The 22,717-nt window shown below is 42.9% G+C and overlaps 2 protein-coding genes across 2 annotated transcripts in view; one reads left to right on the top strand and one right to left on the bottom strand.

Moving 5' to 3' along the window:
- The window catches only part of Atg16 (Autophagy-related 16), a 359,788-nt gene that overhangs the window by 169,158 nt on the left and 167,913 nt on the right, over positions 1-22,717 (top strand). The gene's annotated exons all lie outside the window — the stretch shown is intronic.
- Positions 1-22,717, bottom strand: part of neo (ZP and PAN domain-containing protein neyo) — a 230,852-nt gene that overhangs the window by 161,630 nt on the left and 46,505 nt on the right. Inside the window, exon 2 of the mRNA XM_019047803.2 lies at positions 11,619-11,657. The gene's annotated coding sequence lies outside the window, so the exon portion shown is untranslated. The remainder of the gene's footprint in view (positions 1-11,618; positions 11,658-22,717) is intronic.

Here is a 22,717-nt window from a genome sequence, read left to right as displayed (position 1 = left end):
ATGTGATATCTGTTGTCATAACTGAGCAAGGTCCTACTTCAGGTAACCAAAACTTAGTACATTTCTCTTGCAGGTATATTAGTTGTTTGATGAACAACATTAGATAATCTCTAGCATCTGACTCTGGTGCTCTAAATCAAGTACCTTTCTTGCGATATCGTCATACTTCTGTTTTGATTTAATCAGCGATTTAATTAATTAGAACGTTTGGTCAATATTCAGTTTTTCAATGACTTAAAAAATACGCTGAGCTCTACATGTTTGGAATATGTATAGTCATGCGCCGCTAAGGTGAAAGTAAAGGCGCTGGAGGGTTTAAAAAATAATAAAAAATAAATAATAATTAGGTCTCCCGCACGAAACCGAATCACACAATTCTACATGTGTACCTCACAATGTGTAAATTATGATTATTATGTGGAAAAAAATATTCAGCTAATCAAATTTAAAATGGGATAAGATTGCAGGCATCTCTTAAATAAAAAAACCGAGTAAAACAAACAGTACCATAATTAGTCAAAACAGCGTTAACTTAAAGAACATATCAGGCATATAATTATCGTTTTACTATTCACTCTTCCCCTCAAGCTCGGTTTCCAAGTTTTTAAAGACGTTTTTTTAACGACTGCATATAGAGTCCTCTTTGTAAATGTGAAATTCCATCGCTGCTCATTAGTCAGAACTCCCAGCGGCCAGAAATTTGACGTAATAGTTAGTGGCGAGGCGTGAACGATCGAATATCGATATTTCCCCATTTGAAGCCACGGTAAAGAATCGATTATCAAGAACACCCTGTTAATCGATCCTTTCCATAGGATTAAATGACAGATCAATCGATGTATCGCAAAGCGCTCCACGCCACTGGTCATAGTTAGTTACCTTCATTGAGATTTGCGTTGAAGAGGTGCATTCATCCCGCAGAAATGCCCCTGAAACGGAGGAGCTCCAGCAATAAGCCTTTTACGATACCCTGTTCTAAACCAGGCGCTAATTTTAACCTCAGCTTACAGGCATACCTAAATTTTAGCAGTTATCCTGCCGGGGAAAAAAGTTTCTCGGAAGGTGAAACGAGAGAACATCTTCAGGCTCGCTCCAAACCGCAGTTCTGCCGTGCTAAGGAAAAACGCCGCATGATCCTTCAGGCGTTGCCAAATTTCCATTTATAACACACGAATTTCCTCGAGAACTTATGAATATTTTCTTCCAATTTTTCAGGTAATTTTGTTCATAAATTCACCAAAAGATTCTGAAAATTTGAAGCAAAAATATTCATAACGTTCCTCAAGAATGAACATTTTATCGAAGGAAATCTGGCAACTCCCGAATGTTCATACGGCGTTCTTCCTTAGCCTGGCAGAGTTGAACCCTTCGAGCTGAATCTCAACTTGGGAATGGCGAGAACACCTTACGTTTTACACTCCGTTTCCTCAGTTTCGAAATAAATGTGGGCCGGTCCGTCGGTGCGTTAGCTGGGCCGTTTATGCCTAAGCAGTGGTAATTTTTTTCCAGGGAACGACCTGTAAGTATACGGTGTGGAGTCCTCTGAGCCTCGCAGAGCAGTTTTCGATTCGAGACGCGCACTTTTATTTTCCCGCGCGCGCAGCGCTGCGCGTGAAGCTCGGGCGATTCATGAAGCCGGGCCCCCATCCGGAGGCGGAAGGCGGGAGTCTGGGCGGTCCTGCAACCGCGGATATTAGCATAAACGCGTCCTGCCGCGTAACAGGAATCTCGGCCGGGTCCGGCCTGTTGTCATGTCACGCAACGCCGAGCTCTGGCACCCTTAAAAAATGTCATAATCAAATGTATTGGGCTAAGAATCTGCGAATATCCTAATCAATTCCTTTGCAACACTGGAAAAAAAACACATTGGATCCAGAGTCCAGACTCTTAAAAACATCGACAAGAAAAAGGACTCGGAAGAAAAGGACTTTTCATCTTATGTCTTATTTTTTCAAGAATTTTTCTTGTATTTATTATTAATTCTTATTTTTATAGATTTATGTTGTTTATGCTATTTATAAGGGGTACTGTGGTTCTTTTAGCTTATATGTGTGGTGTGAAAAAGAACACATTGGATGTAGAGTCCAGACTCTTGAAAACATCGACGAAAAAAAATACTCTTGATTCAATCAGATTTAAGCTTAAATCAAAAGAAAATACGCTGAAATTAAGAGGCTTGGTTCTTGGTTTAAGCTTAAATCTGATTGAATCAAGAGTATTTTTTCTTGTCGATGTTTTTAAGAGTCTGGACTCTAGATCCAATGTGTTCTTTTTTCCAGTGCACTCCTTTACTGCTCCAGATTTTTTGATACGCCTCTGTACATTACGTTCCCTTCGAGCAGGAGGGACTGTTTGGTTTTACAATCAGGGTTACGGAATTGTGAAATGGACAAAATTTTTGTTTTGTTATCAACGATATTTCAAGCTTTTTATGGTACGTGGAAAATCCCCATAAACTGTTGAAAGACAAGTTCACACCCATCACAGACAAGAAGATGTTTGAGTTGATTGCTTGATAGTTTAGAATTGATCCATGGAATATTTCCTCAATACGAAGAATGTTTTTAAAAAAACAAAACAAAAATAATAATAAGATATTGGTGATATTGAGCAAACATTGTTTTTTGACACAAAGCCATTAAACAACAGAAAAAAAAGAAGAAAAAAACATAGTTTTGAACTTAAGCTGCACTGGAAAAAGAAACACATTGGATCTAGTGTCCAGACTCTTGAAAACATTGACAAGGAAAAGGACTCTTGATTTGATCAGATTTAAGCTTAAATCAAAAAGAAATTCGCTCGAATTAAGAGGCTTGGTTCTTGATTTAAGCTTAAATCTGATTGAATCAAGAGTATTTTTTCTTGTCGATGTTTTTAAGAGTCTGGACTCCAATGTGTTTTTTTTCCAGTGTGTCGGACAAGCTTGTCTTTTAATAGGAAAAATAAGATGACGTCTTTTCGAACCATATTGTCAGTAAATTCCAACAATATTTCCTTCGAGAGAGCAGCGTCTTCCATCAAGAAGACTCCAGATAAGCGTTTGAAGAAGCTCTAGTTTTTGCAGCCCACGTGGCAAGGGTGCGGAACGTCTGCCAGTCTAGCGCTGACAGGCGTTGTAATGATTCCGTCAAGAATGCACCTCGTCCAGTGCAACGAAAGCTTCTACCGGCTGCAGATTTATCTCCCATCTGCCAGGTTTGTCACCTGCAGATCAGCGGATTCCGCGGCCGCCCAGGACATGGGTGTACCTTCATGGAATCGGGACCGTGCGGTCCGCGAAGGAAATAATTGCGCCAGCTCTCCCGGCAACTTGAATCTTTCTTCGAAATCCGTCGATACAAGCCTCTTTACGAAGAAAATATCCGACTCGGTTGAAAAATGGAACACTTCTAAGCGAGCAAGTGTAACTTCTAAGACACAAATCTCTAGCTCCGGGGATTTCATGGCGCATCATACCAGTGCCTCAAAACAAAAAGTCACATATACCTAACTCCATTTCAAGCACATTTAGGTATCTGAAGAAACCCACAGAATTGCGCATCGGTGCTTGATACGGGTATCCACTTTTTTTAACTTGACCTAGGTTAGGAGAACACGAGCATGCCATTTTATGGAGGCCTTAGGCTACAAAAGGGTAGCCAACTTCCCGCCACCCCCACGAAACCTAGTTTTTGGCAGCCTTCACATTCAGATCGGATACTTAAAGGATGGGCATCGTTGTTAAAGATTGTAGTAGAATTTTCGGGACTTTCGAGCGGGGCTGAAGGGGAGAAAGATTGAACAAAGTAGAAAAATTTCCAAGTGTCAAGTGATCCCGTTTGTACATGATAACAACCGAATATGTTTTATGCGTACTTCTACTTTTCTACTTCAGCGTTTAAGTCTCCAAACACATGCATGTTAAAAATAGCAGTAGGCCAGTGCTGAAAGATTGTAATGATGCTTCCACATGAAACTTTTACAAATCAAAATGTTGACACGGTGATATAGGCGGTTCCGGGGTCGTAACTCTACCCCCCCCCCCCCTTCGCCCGAAAAACCGAGGAGGAAAAAGAGAAGGTAGACAAAAGGAAGGAACGGAGGAAAGAAGAAGGAAGGACGCTTATATTTGGTAATTTATTAATGTAGATTATTCATGACAAAATTGACTCAAACTGCATATTAATTGCTTTAAAATTTCCAAAATCTTCCGAGGGAGGCCTCCCCTGGACCCCCTTACGCCCCCCGTCGTTCGGATTGTCTGGATCCGTCTGTGCACGGTGAAAGAATGAACGTTAACAAAAACCGTTACATTTTGAAAGTTTACCGCGTCTATCGTATTCCATGTGAAATTTCGATTCGACATCATATACTGTAGTTTAATTTCGTGCATAGCGTAGTGGACCATACAGCTTCCACGTGGTCCTGCTCAACCTCAAAGGCCCTGCTCATGTCGGCTCGAAGCTAGCCCGCTGGGATCGGAAGTGGCCTAAGAACGGAAGCCCGGTAGCCGGCCGGTCGGCAGCGACTTAATCGAGCGCGATATGGGCCTGGGCGCGGGCGTGTGGCGGGCGGCAAGGTCACTGTCATCATCCTCCCGCCGCCGCGCCGCCCGACGCCCGACGCGACGCGCGACGCCCGGCCACCGCGCTACCCGGTCACGTAACTTATTACAGTTACTTGCAACTCCTGCGTTCCTCTCTTCCCTCGCCGCGCCAGACCCACCACCCCATTGTCATTCGGTTAGCCTACTTCACGCCCCCCTGCCTCCACCGGGTCTTCACCTCGCTGTCTCACGTTTCCCTAATTCGTCGTTATGAAGTATGGCTGCTCGGCTTCCCCGAGCGAATTAGTCGCTCATTCCACGTTCAGCCACCGTGGTGCCCAGTTTTACGATCGAACCGCTGAGGTCAGTCATTCCGGAGTCCGAAAATGAGACTGCATCGCACAACATTCAAGTGCCGCGGTGGTGAATATCTCTTCCCGGCCTACAATGCCTCTATTAGGGTAGAAGGGCCATAGGCGGATCCAGGGGAAGGTGATGAGAGCGCACGCTCCTCCCCCCCCCCCCCCCCCAAGAAGGAAGGACGCTTATATTCGGTAATTATTCATGACGAAATTGACTCAATGTGCACATTAGATGCTTTAAAATTTCGAAAATTATCAGGAGAAGCCTCTGGACTCCCCTCGCACCCCCCCCCCCCCTCCGAAGTGTCTGGATCTGCCTATGCGGTAAGGTATAAATATGTTGAAAAATAACTTTAAATTGTCTTCGGTAACTCTTTGTATCCAAAAGAGCCTTCGAAATCGCGCCTTTAAGATTCGATCTGTTCTCTAATTGACCGGATTATCATCTTGCACCTAAGTTACATTTCTCACTACCGAGGGGATTCCACGTGTTTGAAGAATGGAGACGACCGTTAGGATGATTCACGACGGAACCTCTTGGATAACACGCGAATGGTTTTAAATCTATCAAGGAATTAAACTCGGAATTAAACTTTTAAACCTTGAAGATGAAAGCAAAACTCAGATAGTAATTACGATAACAGGAAAGAAAAGCAATAGTACGTTTTCGGTGCGACCGATATTTCATCGGACAGAAATTATTAGCTAACAGCGAGCTGGTATTAAAGTTGCCAACTTGCACGTTTCTCGCTGAGACAAGTCAGGAGCTTCTTGTATTGAAGTTTAGAAAATGTTTGTGGATGATTTGTTGTATCCAAGGCAAGAATGTATTTGCATCAGATATTCATCATTAAGTATTCATTAAAGTAACGGGATGATAGGATAGGGCTTGGTCCAACGAAAATTTTCTCTAGTGTTGCAAAGAATAAGATAAAAGCAGTTTAATTCATATCCCCGCAAAGAACTTAAAGTTGCACTTTAGTCCGGCAATTTTGTGTCTTGTATGTGGTATACTTGAATTTTAAATTGACTTGCCCGAGAACTACGCTCTTTGAACGAAAAAATGAAATAGAGTCATATCCCCAGTTTTAGTTAGTATCTTTGGGCGATTTTTGTCCCAAAAGATTTGTAGTCCACTTCTGTCTTCTCTGACTTAAAAACTTCATGTTGAGTTCTTGCAAGAAAACCCTTTTTCTATAAACAATCACATGTACCGTATGAATGCTTTGTAGTTTAAAGTTTTATTCGAATGAAAAGGGTCCTCCTAAAACTGCACATGGTTGGTTAAAGCCATTGCAAATATATTGGGATCGGTAGAGAGCCTATGTTCAAAATTGAACAAAGGCTTAACACGCCGTGTTCAACTTTTCATTGCATGTATTTTCATGATCCTCACACTTTTAGCAGGTTAAGAACGCGTTCGCAGAACTCAAGATGTTAACGACTCGTTCTCGTGCCAATGTTCTCGGACGAGGAATATCAGAAGAAACGTGTTTTGCGGGTGTTTCAATTTATTTCAGCTCCTCACCCGTTGAAATTATGACCTCAGGTGTGACATAAAAAAGGTACATAAAGCCATTGAGCACCAGCAGTTCCTTACAGTAATCATCACTCTTCTCCGATCCTATGCACGCGAAAAACAGATAGCTTTCACGGAACGCACGGTTCGGTCAACGTGCGCGCATCGGCATTATTTGGTTCATTTCTGTTGTTCTGGATGAGCGATTTTTCACGATCACCGAAAGATTTTGGTTCCAATAAACGTGAAACGATTATCCAATAAATGATGAATGGTGGCACTCCATTCTGATCAAAATTTGACCGAAGAGGACACTTTGTCCAATTTTGATCAAAGAGACATGAATGTTGCATGGTGACCATTAGTGATCAACTGGACTTTGATTAGAATTGGTTCGGATTTTGATCGTGTATCCAGAATTCCAGACCCTAGCAGCGCACTAGAAAAAATGCGTCAGTGGCAAATGATTGAATGAAACAGATATCGGTACCAGTGCCCAGAGGAGCGCTTCACGAACATTCCCTTATGATGATGAATATATTTTCCACTATGCATGTCCTGTTGGCATAAAAATTAAGTAAGCTGATCGGAACTGTTGAAAACTCAAATCCCGAATATCTACCATCAGTCTCGGCGGACGAATGGCATATATTATGTTGCTTCTAAAATGAGCCAAAAGTTGTGCTTCCTTATTGGAAAATGTGGCCCAAATGCACTGGAAAAAAAAACACATTGGATCTAGAGTCAAGACTCTTGAAAACATTGACAAGAAAAAATACTCTTGATTCAATCGGATTTTGCTTGAATCAAAACAAAATCCGCTTAAATTAAGAGGCTATTTTTTTTGTTTTTTTATTAGATAATTGGATACGTTGACATGTTAGTGAGAGATACATATTATATACATCTTATTCTAGGAAATGGAGAACTAATCTAATGCAGCCCGGCACGCCTGAAGGCATTACATCGGGGTTTTGGTGCTGAGTTGTTTCTGTTATTATCAACTGACTTATGAATTTAGCCTTAGATTCTAATATATCCTAATATACTTGTAACCAAGTTTCCAGTAATTTCTATTTTGTAACATTAATTCCAAATTAAGAGGCTTGGTTCTTGATTTAAGCTAGATTCTGATTGAATCAAGAGTACTTTTTCTTGTCGATGTTTTTAAGAGTCTGGACTCTAGATCCAATGTGATTTTTTTTCCCTTCCCAGTGTGTGGTTACGCTCTCTCATTTGGTTGGGATACGACGAATTGGGGATATTAATGACTCTCGGAAAATCCTTGAATTTGGCATCGTGGCCGGGCGGCAAATGAGCGGACGAGCTTTTGCCCTTTGCGTCATAACGAGATTACTCGGCGGGAACCTGTTACTCGAGCGCACGCTCAGTCCACATTCCGCGTTTCTTGCCACTTGGCCTGGGCTTAATCCCGCACAAATCAACGGGGAACGGGAAAGCGGAAACACGGGTCGACGCGCGGATTTAGGTGAATGGGTTAGGCCTGCGCTCGCCAGTGCCGCTCGGTCCAGCCTGCCCGTCTTCCTGCGAGCCACGAGCCAGCCGCTCCCGTCGAGAACCAGCCAATTCCGCCATTTCTCACTCACGGGCCCTTTATCACTTATCCAACTCTACATTTCCAATTTTTTAACCCATTCGTCTTCTACTTTCCTCAATAACACAAATGTTTGATTACTTCTTCTCACTGTGTAATTTCTAGTTTTCCCGTTCAACTGGTCAGTTCTCCCGTGCTAAGGAAAAACCCCGTATGAACCTTCGCAGGCGTTGCCAAATTTCCTCTGATAAAACGCGAATTTCCTGTTAAACTTATGAACATTTTCCTTTCAATTTTTCAGGTAATTTTGTTCGCAATTTTACCTGAAGATTCTGAAAATTTAAAGGAAAAATATTCATAACTTTCCTCAAAAATAAACATTTTATCGAAGGAAATTTGGCAACTCTCAAATGTTCATACGGCGTTTTTCTTTAGCACGGCAGAGTTGCGCTAGCCAAATAATCGTGTTTTAATGCTTAATTCTTGTAGATTAGTTAAAAATAATAAGATCTATCCAAACAGCAACTTTCTCAGTTCAATATGAACCGAGATATCGCGCTTTGGGAAAAGTCAATTTATGACGTCATCCACCGCTGTAGTGACACCCTTGGGTTCCTCCATCTTGTTTTCATCCGAGTTTCACATCGAGTGACCATTGCAATCCTTGACTGATGAAAGCAAGGTGGAAGAAACGAAGGGTGTCACTGCCGCAGCGGATGACGTCATAAATCGACTTCTTCAAAGCGCGATTTCTCGGTTAATATTGAACTGAGAAAGTTGCTGTTTGGTCAGGTCTTATTATTTTTTGCTGATCTCTAAGAATCAAGCATTAAAACACGATTCCTTGACCAGCGCAACTGACTCATTCTCTATCTTTCAAAATTATTGCTTATCGCCAGGTTTGACAGAGAACGCGATGCCGGGTGCGTGACTTTGCACCCTTATCTAACCTCCCTAACCTAACCTAACCTAACCTACTTAACGTAATCTAACCTATCTTAACCTAATCTAATCTAACCTAACCTAACGGCTGGGTGGATGCATCGCCCATCGCAGGTGGATGCAACGTCCTGAGCCCCGCGATGCCTGAGGACACGGAAACGAGGTAAGTTTGCAGAGTGAAGTGTCGCACTCAGTGGGTTGCACTAGACGAAGGATCTTCCAGCTGGATGCTTTTTTGAGACGGCTCTACTTAAGTCGCCGAGCAGGTCGTTAGCCGGGAGCTTTTTCGAATGTATAACACGGCTGGGTAAACACGGATTCCGGGAAACACTGCATGCCGGCTAACACGGAGCGCGGAGCGGCCTGTGAACCCAAAAATGCACTGCCAAGGACACGCGCTGGGGTTTACGAGTTAATGTGCAACAGGTGAAGTGTGACCAGGAGTCCGAACCCGGGCAGCGGATAACCTCCTCCGTGGGTAAATTGTTCCCCCTCATTACAAAGCACTCGCTGTATCCGCGCACGGCCGTTTGTGTTTCGGGCTCGGTTACCGTATTTCGTTTGTTTTTCAGACCAAGTTCATTACCGGAGCTATCACCGAATTTTTCTGGGTCAGGTCGAATCTCGAATCCGGGCAATCATAAATTATGCACAATCATGCATGATATTCGCTTCCACGAGCGTGGTTGCCCGATGGACCGCCAGACACGATATGAAATTAAGAACCGTGCGATACATGGTCTCCCATCAAAATTCCACTTTGAATATGATGGACTCATCAAATTTTTCAAAATTCCAGTCACAAGTTAGAAAAATCCGGTTATTATCTACGTCAATTCGCACTTCCGCAATCTCTCAGCACCAATAGAGCGCTTTTCTGAACGTGCACATGTTCGGAGACTTGAACGCTGGAGTAGAAAAGTAGACAAATGTAAAAAACATAATTCCTTGTCGTTACCATGCACAAACGGGGGCACTTGACCTTGAAAATTTTGCTTCTCCATTTAACCTTCCTATCCTTTGACCTCAACCCGAGAAACACCCCCCACCCCCCCGAAAAAGACCAGAGTCTACCTAAGTCAAACTGAGCACTGCACTAATTTCGGTATATTCGACGGTGGAAGAATTTGCAAATGCACTAACTGTTATTTAAAAAGATTAAAGGTATCTGAAAAGGAGGAAGAGAAAGGGGATGTGTGTGAAAGAAATCACTGGAAAAAAACACATTGGATCTAGAGTCCAGACTCTTGAAAACATTGACGAGAAAAACTGCTCTTGATTCAATCATCGTCAATGCATCGTCGAGTGAGATGCTCCAACCTATACGATGATGACACATCAATGAGTGAGAATGAATATTTCACGCATTATTTAGATGTTACTGAAAAGTAAAAATGTGCTTTAAGCAGAACTGAAGAGCTTTTAAAAAAGTGATACACTGGAAAAAAAACACATTGGATCTAGAGTCCAGACTCTCAAAAACATTGACAAGAAAAAGGACTCTTGACTCAATCAGATTTAAACTTAAATCAAAAGGAAATCCGCTCAAATTAAGAGGCTTGGTTCTTGATTTAAGCTTAAATCTAATTGAATCAAGAGTACTTTTTCTTGTTGATGTTTTAAAGAGTCTGGACTCTTAGATCCAATGTGTTTTTTTTTTTTTTTTTTTTTCCAGTATTTTTTGTCATCCGCGGAAGGAGCAGGAGGGGCGATAGAAGTGGCCAAGTGGCCTCTGTGGAGCCTGGCAACATGGACTGAATCGATTCTCGTGTGCATCTCCGGAGTGATCCCAATTTTTCCCTTTTTTCAATATTTATCTAGCTCGACATTCTTATTTCCACATTCATCTTCTCGGTCCGCCGGAAAGCCGCTCCATTTCAATCCCGTGCGGTTTTGCGGTTCATCCTAGTCACGACCCCGACTCGGCTAACGAGGAATCCAGGAAGTATTCCTCCGGATTTTTTGCTCCGCTGCGCTGCTCATCGTCTCATGAGCACTTTTCCTCGACCCCCCCTCCCCCTCCCGCCGCTTCGCCCTATCCCTTCACTTTTAAACATAATTCCACCCATCAACTCTTGTCTTGATCACATATTTCAACGAACGTCAAGACGAACGAAAACAGTTGTGCCTCATCGGGCCGCTCCAAAACAGATACGAAAATCAAAATTCGATGCTTCTCGTCCTTCACCGATGTAATGACCATCATCAATTGGCTGATTTTTGAAATTAATAAAAAAAATGCTATACACTGGAAAAAAAAACACATTGGATCTAGAGTCCAGACTTTTAAAAACATCGACAAGAAAAAGTACTCTTGATTCAATCAGATTTAAGCTTAAATCAAGAACCAAGCCTCTTAATTTGAGCGGATTTCCTTTTGATTTAAGCTTAAATCTGATTGAATCAAGAGTCCTTTTTCTTGCCAACGTTTTCAAGAGTCTGGACTCTAGATCCAATGTGTTTTTTTTTTTTCAGTGTATCACTTTTTTTAAAAGCTTTTCAGTTCTGTTGAAAGCACCTTTTTACTTTTCAGTAACATCTAAATAATGCGTGAAATATTCATTCTCACTCATTACTGTGTCATCATCGTATAGGTTGGAGCAACTCACTCAGCGATGCATTATCCGTCCGTCGATAAATTAGACCATCGAATAAATATAAATAGAAATGTAACAGTAAATGCAATTGAAAAACGATCACAGTTCATTGACTTACGTTTCTCGCCGACGATCGTGGATATAATCTCCGGGCAACCTGCAACACCAACAAAGGTAATCGGTTAGTCTTCACTCAGGATAATTTTGGTAATTTTAAGTCCGCACTCCGCGCGCTGCAGGAGGCCGCGGTTGCTCTTCTTTTTTCTCGCTGACTCCTGCCACGGGTCTTCGTGAAATTGGCCAGTTCCTGGTTTTTGTTGAATTTAAATAAAAAAAAAAAAAATAACGCCATTCATAATCGGCGCAAGCGTTCCCACCAAAATATGCCTTTACCACGTTGCCAATTGTGAGTGAAAAAGCTGAGTGATGCCATTTCCACAGCTGCAGTCCCAAAACGGTCGAAAATTGGCAACTTTCCGTCCGGGCGATGCGATGGTGTCTAGACGTCGGCCGTATTTACCTCCGCGATGGTTCGATAATGAAATTATTCGCTTATATAATTCAGTTACGGCGAGAGGAAGAGATCGGATTTCGTCGGCCCGGCGCCTTGCGGTTCGCGCGCAAAAATCGGGGTTTTCGCACGCTTCGTTATCCCTCAATAGACCGTTCGGTACGCTGTCAGGCTAAGGAAGAACGCCGTATGAGCCTTCAGGCGTTGCCGTATTTAGTCTCGGGAAATATTTATTTTTGAAGTTGGGGAAAATCCCCCCTTTAAATTGTCACAATCTTTAGATCGAATTACGAACAAAATTCTCTGAAAAATCTGAAGAAAAATATTTACAAATTTTTCCGGAAATTCGTGATTCGTCAAAGGAATTTTGGCAACATATGAAGGCTCATACGGCGTTTTTCCTTAGCTCGGCAGTTCGACACCCATTTGCGATCTAGATTGACCATCCGTTGATTTTTGACGCGTCTCGTATATTTTGATCCATTTTGACCGCTTTTAGACACCCTCTGAACATCGAGTCGTTGAGCCCGATTAAACGTGAAGACTGATCAGCACTTCCTAACTTGTTTCTTTACTTTTAAATTCCTACATTTTTCATTCAACACTAAGAAATTGCAATTTGCCAGTGATTGATATCAATATTGGGAAAAACAAGGCAACGTTCGAATGTTTGTATGACATTTTTCCTTAGCAAGGCAGGAGCGTTCCTTAGAGTTGAATTGTACTTGTTGGAAAAGTGTGGCTTAGGGCTAGCTGATCCAGATTCTGAAATTATTTGCATACCAAGAATTCTTTGCTATCAAACATGTTCACGGGTTTCCTAATGGATTTGTTAAATTTTGATTTCTAAAATTCCTCGAAAAGCTAATCGCCGGGCTCTTCTGATGAGTAAATACTTTAATCGAATATTTGTCAAGCTTAAAACGAATCCATTGGATGTTGCATTTCTGCACCCTAGGACTGCATTGAAAAATCTGATGTATGCGTGAACTCTTTTCTACTCAAATTTGTTTATCATTTTCCTCATTCCGAAGTTGATTGCCTACACGGCTCTCTGATTTTTACATGGTGTTTAGTCAGATAAGAAGTGAAAAAAACCGAGGCCTTCATTAATCAGTTGCCAATGCAGTTATTATGAAGTCTCAAATGTGATCACCAACGGAAAAGGAACCTTGTTGCTTGGAAGAACAATTTCTCAGGTAAACAACTTTTGTCAAAGCGCATCTAAAATTAGTTGAATTAACCGTCCGTTTCGGGCTCAGAGGCCGCAAATTCCGGGTGCTGGAGCCATAGCTTCGATCGCCCTTGGTGCTACGCCTGGACCTTCCGGCTTCTGAGCCCGGAACGCGGACGGTATGTCTATGTAGCTCGTCAGTACGGGCTCCGGCCAGGGTTTTTTTCAGTGCACAGACGCTCTCTCGTAAAAAATTAAATTGCCCAGTTAAATTAGGCAATAGCTAACGTGGCTTGGATGTATGTATGTATAAGCCGCTTTTACGGCGCGCTAGGACGCTCTGCGACGCCTACCCGCCACAGGAATCTGTCATGGTAGAGATCCTCCGGAAGCTGGCATCTCTCCATCTCTTCACGGATGCCCTCTACCCACCTTTGGATTCTTTCTGCTAAACGCGGTCCAATCTATGCACGGCCTCTGAAGACAATTCATGTAAGTCGGAAATCATGATCACAAGTGACATCGGAGATAAGAAGAGCATGACGCTAATGTCGGGAAGCGGACTTACTCGGGTGACTAGCCTTACAAATGACAACTTGGTCAGTTATGTGAGCTGCGGTCAGCACCCCCCGTCCCCGTCCACCCCCGCCGAGCGTCGCGTCAACGAACGACAAGTTGGGAGCCTCAGCCCCGGTGAATCCACCTCAACTTCCCCATCGGGCCCTGCGCCACGCCGGTGCGAAGGAGGCTAATTTTTAAATTGCTGCACCGGAGCGGTCGGCCGAGCTTTGCGGCCGGCATTCCACGATCCACGCACATCATCCATCGATTCCGGTGCAAGTTCCCGCGGTCGCCGATGATCGGTTACCCACCGCCGCGCCCGAGCCCGGTGGGCTTCCGCCGTTGCCAAGTCGCTCGCCCCGACCCGCTCATTTTGCGAGGGAACTAACGTTTTTCGGACGTTACGGCAACGTCGGCTTACGCTTTTACGCTTACGCCCCGCGATCGGATCCGCGGTCGATTGCGTAATTCCCGCGAGGAATCACCCGAAAGCGAAGCTCAGCTGCGCATGCGCCTTCGTTCCCCGTAATTTTCATAGCGGACGTTGCGCCCCCGCGCACAGGGGAGCGAGACGAACGTGTCGTGGAAACTTTGAACGCGCATTCCTTCATTAAAACGAAGGCCTTAAAGTGGTTTTATTGATTTTCCCGGTTTTCCTTCAAGTGGCGCCTCTGTAAACTTATGATGCAACGAATAGGGTTGCCACAATCAGGGAATACCGGGAAATGTCAGGGAATTTTAAAAAGTCCGGAAACACCGAGAATTGTCAGGGAAAATGACGAAAATGTCAGGGAAAATGACGAAAATGTCAGGGAAAATGACGGAAATGTCAGGGATAAATCGTCAAGTCACCTTTACCTGCTTTCTGGAGTGGGTGCGACATTGCGAACAATCAATTTTGACTTAAGACTTTTTCTTATTGTGCCTTTTTAACAATCTAGTATTTGTTCGATCGTCAGGGAATTTCACCGGGCGGGGGCGTTTTGGGCGAGAACATGTGAAAAAGAGCCGTTTTGGGCGAAAATCAGTAGTACTATTGGGCGAGTACTTTTGGGCGATTGTTTGAGTATTCGTATGACTTTTGGGCGAGTGCTAAAATGAGGTTCATAAAATTATTTAACACGACGTGGCAACATAGAACAAAGTTATACAGGAGAATACTTAAATAGCTCACCTCCATTGCGGCAAATTTAGACGATTGGCAGGGGAAGCATGGTAAAAAAAAACGATAAAAGAAGGGTTCATGGAAACTTCACTGAGAATTATCACAGCCGAACCGGACGGTCGTCAAAAGTAATATTAAAAAGTAGAATGAAATGGAAGAATATTATGAATATTATTAAAAGAAGGGTTCATGGAAACTTCACTGAGAATTATCACAGCCGAATCGTTAACCTAACCTAACCTAACCTAACCTAACCTAACCTAACCCAACCCAACCTAACCTAACCTAACCTAACCTAACCTATTTATATTGTAGATCCATATTTGTAGATCCATATTGATAATGTAAGAGGCTGCAGCAAGCAGCGTGCACAAACTGAGGAAAATACAACGCGTTCGCCAAGACCCCGCATCCACGGTCCTTCTTATCAGTATCCGATACATGACCATCTGATACGCTCACCTGTAAACAAATCCCATGGATGCACTGTTGCCAAAAATTAAAAATTCAGTATCATCTACCCTCGCCCAAAAGTCCTATGATTGACAAGGGCGACCAGCGAATTACCTCGCCCAAAAGTGCCACGATTTCGGCCTCGCCCAAAAAGGATGCGACCATTTCACCAACATGTGTCAGGGAAATGACAGGGAATTTCTTCATCTTCTAAATTCTGTGGCAGCCCTAAACGAAATAAACAGACTCAAGAATACAAACACTACTCAAACGAGACTCAATAGAGACTCAAAAGGAAAAATTGTGCCAGTTTTTCTCCTAAAAATTGAATTTTTATCACACAAAATCTGGCGACATTTGAATGACCATACGGTGTTTTTCGTGAGGAAGGCAGAGCTGGTAATCAACTCGGTCAACTGCTCTTTGCTTCGTCATCTCATCATCTGCTCTTGCTCCAGTCCGACTTGCACAGATCATTTAAACTCTCGTTAATTTTGCTCGTGCTCCAGTTTTTTCATCGCTTTTCGATGCCAACTTCCACTTATTCAGCCGCATCAAATCCAGAAATTCCATGCCCTCCCAAAAGCTGTTTTGGTAGAAGAATAAATTCTTTCATTTTCTGTAAAATTGCAAAGGATTCCTTGTATTCAAATTTAAACGGCACCTAATGAAATTTAGCGATGGAAAAAATCGAAAGGAGATTTCAGTAGGGTACTGTGAGGAATTCACTTCCTTTGTTTTTCATTTTAAAGTGAATAAAAGAGAAATTCAAAGGCATAGACGAAAATTAAGCATATAAAGCATTGACTGAGGATGGCCATTGACTGCTCCTGCACTGAAAAATAAATCTCGGTGTATTTACTAAGAAAAGGGTAAAATTACCAAGAATTCAGGGTTCTATTTGATCCCACAAATCTCGGTAAAATTATTGAACTTTCTCAGTAATTTTACTGGACCTTGGTAAAAACGCCAATACATATATTTTTTATCGACTGTGGTAGAATTGCCGAGATAAAATGGCAAAGTTACCGGGAATTGATTACCAATAAAAGTGGTATTCTTACCTGAAAAAAACAGTAAAAATACCGGTTTTTAGGTAAGCTTACCAGTTTGTCTTGGTAAAAGTACCAATAATTGGTAAAAAAAGTGAGATGGCAAAGGTACCAACGGACCTTGGTAAAAACGCCGCGAATTTTTTTTCAGTGTGGAGTTTCTCAATGATCATTGCAATGATCATTTGGACATATTTATGTTAAAAGGAACTATGTTCCACGCAAACCCTATGCACATAGTTCCTTTTAGCATAAATAAGTCCATTTGTAAAAACATGAACGAGGAGAAGTGTACTCCTCGATAGAACGGAGCTCAAACAACGCATCCAAACAGCATCAGACCCCTATCAGTGTTCTGTAACTTTTAACTGTAATACTTATTATTTAAAGGAACCGTGAAGAAACCATGTTATGGGCGCGTTTCGCCCGCCGGTCGAGGCGGAGGATTCGTTGCCAACCTCCCCCGAAAATCTCCAAATTATCAGACGGACAGTTTTATTCAGTTTAAATTGGATTGGAGTCCGAGGTGGGCAATGACCTCCTTAATTGGATCCACGTTATTCTATTTTTTAATGGGCGAGGCTCCAGAGAAAATCTCACCTTTATGTGTTTTTTCTCACTTCGGTCTCCGCCGCGGTGTGAACTTCAGCGTTCAACGCACAAACGTAATGATGAGAGAGGAGTTAAAGCATATTTAAAGTCTATCGTAAAAACAAGTATGATATTTGAACGGAACTATAAGCAAACGTGCCTCATCTACGAGGACATTGAAGGTTTACAAACCAAAAAAAATGTCCACGTTCAGTAGTCAAGAACTGGTTTCCTATACCCTAGCACTGGAAAAAAAAAAAGATTTGATCTAGAGTCCAGACTCTTGAAAACATTGACAAGAAAAAGGACTCTTGATTCAATCAGATTTAAGCTTAAATCAGAAGGAAATCCGCTCATAATAAGAGGCTTGATCCTTGATTTAAGCTTAAATCTGATTGAATCAAGAGTATTTTTTCTTGTCGATGTTTTGAAGAGTCTGGACTCCAGATCCAATGTGTCTTTTTTCCAGTGGGATAAGGCGCATACACTGTTGGAGGGCATGGGAGAGTCGGAAATGAGAATCACTCATTAAAACTAGCAAGGCTCTGTTAAGTTTTAAGGTCTTTGGTATCCTTTGAATCCTCCTCTTAACATTTGTCATTTTAATGCAATTTTCACGTAAACACCAGCAGAACGGGCCTGTCTGCAGAAATTTTAAAGAGAAAACACGCCGAGGATCACCGTTTAGGTGTTCAATGCGCTGGAAAAAGCTAGGATATCTGAACATGCAAAAAAGCTTGCCACTTCGTTCCCTGTCTTTTTGCAGCCATACCTTCAATCTCTTTCCACGTCTATTTTGATTTGATCTACTTTTTCTGATAACACTCATTCTCGCAGAGGCAAGCAGGATCTTGGTGACGCTTAGTGTAAGGGTATCAAGTCTAGTGACATGGACTTGAGGGGGGAAAAATAGATTCAAACTTTCATCCCTGTATAAGGCTCAGTGTGAAAAACCAGCATCAAAACAGCTGTTGTTCACTAAACATGCTTTACGAACTTTTAACAGGAGAAAATGTGCTGCTAAATGAGAATAGTGGTATTTTTTCAAAAATGCCGTTTGGTTTGCCCTTCGCCAACCACCGCTCACCTAATCTCCGATAAGTCCTTAACGCGAGGTTCGTAAAATATTTCGTTACTTCTACCGATGTGTCAACACCGGGCAAGGGCATATCGTATATAAACAGTTTGTTTCGAAAAGGGAGTATGTAAGTTTCTCGGATAAACTCCAGAGCTCTAGTATTCTTATGTGACCGACGGCTCGTCCGAAAATTGGAGACGCTCCCTCGTAGAAAGAACTCGTCCATATGAGAGTTAGATGAGTGAGTCCATATTCATGCATGTCATGAATAAAAACCCTTGTCCATCATCGAACAACACAGAGGAGAAAAAAACGATGACAATGGCCGACGGACAGAGTGTTTGCCGGGAAGCGCTCCCGCTTCGTCGCGTCGCCTCGCTGCCACAGCCGCGCGAGAGCGAAATCCGGTGTTTTTCGGGGCGTTTCCGCAGCGTCGGGCATTGTCCAGAGATCTCTTTGATCCCTACCCGTTTAACATCTCAGTCTCGAGTCTCTTCCTTGATTATTATCTCTTCAATGAACTGTTATTTTCGCACCACCAACGGTTTTTTATGTGTGTATACTCCGCAGAATCTCGAATCAGTGTCAATCGTTGCGTTACAGCTTACGTCATCTGAACTTGGATCGGTCCATCAGTTCTTGCAAGGGTTCCAGGCTACCGGGAAATGGCAGGGAAACGTGAACAACTCGGAAAGTCGAAGAGTTATCGAATGGGCGCACCTTCATTCCCAAGTGAGCCCCAGGAAGCGTGGTGTTATATGGACAACACAGCCGTGCTAAGGAAGAACGCCGTATGAACATTCGAGAGTTGCCAACTTTCCTTCGATAAAATTTTTATCTTGTAGGAAAGTTATGGATATTTTTCCATTGAATGTTCAAAATCTTTAGGTAAAATTGCGAATTGAATTATCTGAAAAGTTTGGAGGAAAATATTCATAAATTTACCAGAAAATTCGCGTCTTATAAAAGGAAATTCAGGAACGACGAGCCTTATTGCCAACACAAAACGCTTGTCGGTCTGTGATAATTTTAGCGACATCTTTCCTCCTCGAGGGAAGATTGATCATCGTTTTGCACAAACTTCAGAGAGATTTGTCTTTGCCCTTCTATTAATATTATTTAAAAATCTTGTGTACCAATAGCAGCTAATATTATCCAGAAAAATAAAATTTAAGTCGGCGCAGCATGTTTTGAGATATTTTGGTTATTTGTCTCCAGGTATCACGATGTATGAAGAGGGCTAAGGAACAATACCGCGTAGCTGACAATTTTGGCAAAAGTAATGTAGCGAATTTCCCGCATTCTACAGTATAAAATACGAAAGCTGATGAATAACGGGTTTTTCAAAGTCTGTAGGGAGCGTTGTAATGACGTTGTAATGTGCGAAAAAATTGCAAATCTAACCTCAAAGTATGCCGAAATTTTTTCGTCGTCCTGCAAAATCGTCAGTTTGCAGACAGACGGTATTGTTCCGTAGCCATCGATAAAGTTGTTTGCAGTGGTCTTTTGATCAAATGTAGGCCAAATGCGTGTTCCGAGATTCAGAAAAGACATTAACATGTTCGTTGTAACTTATGGGAGTGTTCCCTTTCATTTCCCTGGTTCGAAGCCCTCAAAACCTACGTAGCGTAGGAGAGATCCCTGTGTGGTCCTGGCCGAAGTGCCGGACTTCGGATAACTTGGTCAAGAATCATCGTTATCATTAAAATCTATGAAATACGGTTCCTAGACACTCAAACGCGATATCCTGTCTGGCCGGCGTCGGTGACTGGCGGCGCCGCGGCTGTTGGACGAGGAGCGTGCGGAGGAAAATGCAACTTGAGAGAAGCGCAGAAAAGCATGGGATCACTCCTTATCGGAAACTAGGTAAGGGGGTTAGACACCGCGTCGAGGAGGTTGGCAAAGTAAATAAAAATGATGGTCTACCCGCGCATGGAGTCTGAAATTACAGTCCTCGGCCGGAGGAAGTGCCACAATTTGACAGTTTTAGAGATTTTCAGTCGCATGCGCGGACGTGAGAGCCGAGCCGGGACCAGGGCAGCGCAGCTTATTATATGGAACGAGAAATGCGAGTAATTACCCTATCACTTAGCCCGTCCGGGACATGTGTTTTATTCGTTAATCTGGAAATCGAGCCGCTGATCAGGATCATTATCATCGAAATGGGTCATTAGGGAGGGAGCAGCGGCGTTTCGGGACGAATACGTACTTGACCTTTCCGTAATTAAACACTCCTGTAACCTCTGACATATTTGTCTCAGCCGCCGTGATCCGCCTTTTCGTGCCTCACGCTGGCGCCGTCCGTGCCCGCTTCCGACTTTCAGGGCCTCCGCGGAAGGGCTGTGTGTCCCATCGACGGGATTCTGTCCCGGGACAAGTGCTTGACCCGGTGAAATCAAGAGCGCCACTCTCGCCGGGCACCTGTTTTACTCTTAGAGCCACGTTTGTATCCGGAGAAAGGATTATCGGGGTTTAATCCGATCGTGTTGTTCCGCACAGGATACACGGCCAAATGAGCATAGGTAAAATCACGCCAAAATCAAATTGACCACATCGAGTCATTTTATATACACTTTGAAACGATGATATTCTTAGCTTTTCTCACGCGAATGAGTCAGTCGCGCTGGTCACAAAATTATGTTTTTTACGCTAGGTTCTTGTGGATCAGCTAAAAATAATCAGATCCGTCCGAACAGCAACTTTTTATGTTCAATATCAACCGCGATATCGTCATTTGAAAAGTAGGATTTTTGACGTCATCCACCGCGGTAGTGACACCCTTGGTTTCTTTCAAGTTGCTTTCAAGTTGAATAACCAGTACAAATGTGCGTCACACCAACTGATGAGAGCAAGGTGGAAATGCGCAAATGGCGCAATGCGAGAAGTATTCGTGCAGTCTTGTAGGCCCTAATATGCGGTTCACGCCGACCGCACTGTTTGGCGCAATGCGTGAAGTCTTCCCACAAGCTCGCAGGCGCTAATTCATACGAGTTTCGCGCTGAGTAACCAGTACAAATGTGCATCAGTAATGAAAAGACCAAGGGTGTCACTACCGCGGTGGATGACTTCAAAAACCCGACTTTTTAAACGGCGGTATCACGGTTAATATTGAACGTAGAAAGTTGCTGTTTGGACGGATCTGATTATTTTTATCTGATCTACAAGAATCAAGCGTAAAAACATAATTCTGTGACCAGCGCGACTGACTCATTCGCGTGAGAAAATCTAAGAATATCGTGCGTTTCATTGTTTCAAAGTGTATTTAAAATGACATGATGTGCTGAATTTGATTTCGGCGTGATTTTACCTATGCTCAAGTGGCTGTACCTATACATTCTGTGCGGAACAATGACAACACACGATTTTCATAGCTTTTCTCACGCGAATTGTATTCTCGGCTTTCATGATTTTCTTGCAAATCCTCTAAAGTGCAGTCAGCGGCTTATTTTTGCTCTTGTGGTTTTTTGCCGAGTTCGAGCACTCTAAATGTATAGGAGACTCTTTAGCATTTGTACGAGACGAGAGGCTCTTATCAGTGTTGCCAAATTTTGCGCGTGCCATTCTGTGCCGTCGCTGAAACCCGTGCACTCCTCACAAGAGCTTCAACTGAGAAGCTGTGTGTTCTTTCAAGAAAATGACGCGGAGCTCCAAAGTGATGTCCGGCATGAGGCAGTCATGCCGGTCCTCGACCAATGTCTGCGGAAAATGTAACTTGTCTCGAAGCTAGGATTCGCTGACTCACCCTGCCCGTAGCAACGCTCGATTTGTTGCCAGTTGATATTCTTCATACCATCTGCATTCCTGTTTCCGCTCTGTGCCCCCAAAGTGTTGCCACCAGCTCCAGTATACTTGCATTGATCATGCATTCGCTCAGTGTGTTCTAAGATCTTGTGAATGAGATATCAGCGTTTATTGTTTACATTCAAATTAGTCAATTAACTCTCCACAACCGAAAAAAACTCAATTCAATGTAAAATAGATTCACATTGCACTTGACAATTCAACTGAAGCCCCCTCATCAAATGGCGATGCGACGTGTTGGCAACACTGGAAGCGGCAGTTGGCCAGTGGCTCGCTGCGTATTTAGCCCTGTATTTGTCTATCTATTCATTGATACCCACTTTTCAAAGGACCATGATTGATCATATCTTTCGTGCTCGTTTAGCCGTTCCCTCGATCCTCATGCCCCTCTCTTCCGATTCGAGCCGCTTAATTCGCTTTTAAGTGCGCTCCGTTTTTTGTGGGATTCATGTGATTCTGATACGGCAATTCCTCCTACGCACACGGAGAAAAAAACTTCGTGCATGGGACCCGAAGTTGAGGTCATATAGATCTCTGAAGTTTTCTGATCACGCATCCGAAAACTTGAGGTCGAGCTGCCGAAGTTCGGGTCAGACATCGAGGCACTTCGGTATGCACCGGAGTACTTCAGCTGTGTGACCCGAACCCTTCGGTATATATCGAAGTACTTCAGATGTCTGAGAAGTACTTCAGATGTCTCAAGAATTTTTTTATCTAGATTTAAGCTGAATTTTTCTTGATAGAGGAAAAATAATGCTTGGGTTAAGCAAGGAAGTAGTTTATATTGAGCCGCAAAAGTCTTGATCTAACAAAAAATACTTCTTGGCGGAA

The sequence above is a fragment of the Bemisia tabaci genome, chromosome 1 (assembly GCF_918797505.1).
Source record: "Bemisia tabaci chromosome 1, PGI_BMITA_v3".
NCBI lineage: Eukaryota > Metazoa > Arthropoda > Insecta > Hemiptera > Aleyrodidae > Bemisia > Bemisia tabaci.
This window is presented reverse-complemented; position numbering and strand designations above follow the sequence as displayed.